Source organism: Branchiostoma floridae, chromosome 6 (genome assembly GCF_000003815.2).
Source record: "Branchiostoma floridae strain S238N-H82 chromosome 6, Bfl_VNyyK, whole genome shotgun sequence".
NCBI lineage: Eukaryota > Metazoa > Chordata > Leptocardii > Amphioxiformes > Branchiostomatidae > Branchiostoma > Branchiostoma floridae.
Window position 1 is genome coordinate 10874420 of NC_049984.1, and position 2368 is coordinate 10876787.

The window sequence follows — 2368 nt, forward strand, 5'->3', positions numbered from 1 at the left end:
CCACTGTTACACTAGTTGGGCAAAAGCAAACTTTTTTTGGGTCTTCATCCTGCACCAGGTTTTTTGGGAAGCAGTCATAGTCACTGTGCAACAGTGGTATCAAACGACCAAATGACCAACTTTGAAAGTAGCCCCCCCAAATAGAAGCAGTCCAGCTTTTATTTTCGAGCGCTCGGGTCTGATTTTACCATGGTCATTACTGACAGAAGGGGGTCTGATAGCGAGCAGTTGTTTAATGTAACGCAGCTTGAAGGGCAAATTGAGCAAGGCACAGCTGGATTGGAAATTAGGCACAGAGGTGCTGACTTCATTCCATGATGCCTATATTAAACCTCCTTGGTTTGAGCAGTCTATTTATTACCTTATTATAAGTGGAGTCCACAATTACCATCAAATTTTCACAAAACTTCAAGAAAAATTATTCATAGTTTACCTTTAAATTGACAAAGACAACCTTGATTTACCCTTTAGGTTTAACCATTTCATATTTAAATAGATTAGTGTAAAAGTGAACTTAGGTTTCTGAAATTCTGTAATTCTTCAGTCTGTAATTTCTTGTAATAGTGTACCCCCAAGTTCCAGGATTCTTTCTGAAGGCCTTAGGTCCTCAGCACTACAGGTAGCCAGGATGTTTGGACCTGGGGAATAATTAGTCCTTTGATAATTGATAATTGGACACCAGCATCCTTTGCATATCTATAGAACAATAGCTGACCTTACTTTGAACCCGCATTACAATAGCGCATACTTACTTGAATTTTCAACAAGAGGAAGCAAGCCCCTGGCTTTCTTAGGCCCAATTTTAAACTTTATGAAATATTCTCTGGAACAAAAATTCAAGTGTTAATCTTATGATGGTCAAAATATGACCAACCAGATCAAACAAATCTCAAGTTGCTGACCAAGGAGCTTTCATTCTTTGCCACGTTCAACTTGGTACTGCATTTACAAGATATCATTGCATGCATGGAAGGAGCATTCGAATAGAGCAGTTTTCATTTGATGAAAACACCCATGTGTGAACAGCCGTAATGGCTCTGTCGGCACAACTGTTGAACATGTCATGGGCAACTTGGACCCCATTCAAATGAAAAAATACAAGTGAGTTAAATGAGGAATCCGATTAAAGCTTTCTGTTGGATTAAAAAAATGCGTTCACATTTAATCGGATTAAACTCAAACTTGCGACCACGACCACCCCGAGTCGGGCACACGTCGTGCTTCCAAAATGTTGCCAGACTACCTCATAATTTTGAAGGATTTAGTGACATTGATATTATATATGATAACTGTTGAGAAATTGGCTGGCTTTTGATGCGTCGACAGTCAACAAGAACATGGCGCTTGTGAGGTCATACAGGTTGAACTGGGGGTAGAAATGTTGCGCGGGGTGTGATTATACTCTACATTTAACTGTAGTACAAAATGTAAATGTATATGTTGAAAAAGTTGCATGAATAGGAGAAACTACTACTAAAACGTTTGTTGCATACTTTTTTGCCGGTGTGTAGCACTCCTATCTTAGTGTCATTGATTTAGATATGAATTATAAGGCCATTCCTGCAGAAATTCCTGCAGGAAACATTCTTCCTGCAGGAATTTACCTTTCTCCTGCAGGAATTTCTGCAGGAATGCCTGCAGCATTCCTGCAGGAAAAACGCTTCCTGCAGGAATTCCTGCAGATTCCTGCAGGAATTCCTGCAGGAAGAAAATTTTCAAAATGAATATTCATGAAAGTTATTATCATATTTCACAACTGTGCATCATACTTGTCAATCATATGTAAAGACTTTGCACCAAGTGCTTTTATATTGAAAATATTAGCACATTTCAAAATGGGAAAAACGGAATTCCAATCTTAAGATGGAGCTTCTTATCTGCACATTGTACTTCAGCAGAAAATCATATCATATAACTAGTGCTTTGCACAAAATTAAAAAAATCAAAAAGTTTTTAAGTTATCTTATTAAGTGCTATCAGACTAGAACTTTACATGTTTGTAACTACATGGATTTGTTAAACAGATGCAGTTGGATAGAGTAGTACATATACCATCCTCATTCTTTGATTAAAGGTGTACAATGTTCATATTCTAGTGTTGCAATGTGCTATTTACAGTGTTTTACATAAGTTGCCAAACTAGATTCGTATTTACTCCAGTGTTACTTTGGTAAAATGTATGTAGACTATAATTGCAGGTTAGAAATTTTATAAGAGAAATGTTACCTCTTAGTTATACTATTATAGGTATGTTCTTGCCCTGGTGATGCAGTGAATCCTATGTGAAATTCTGAGCTTCCTTAATTTGATATCTGACTTGTACATTCAATTGTTTCTATCTGTGCATTTCTTTCAACATGCACTGGGC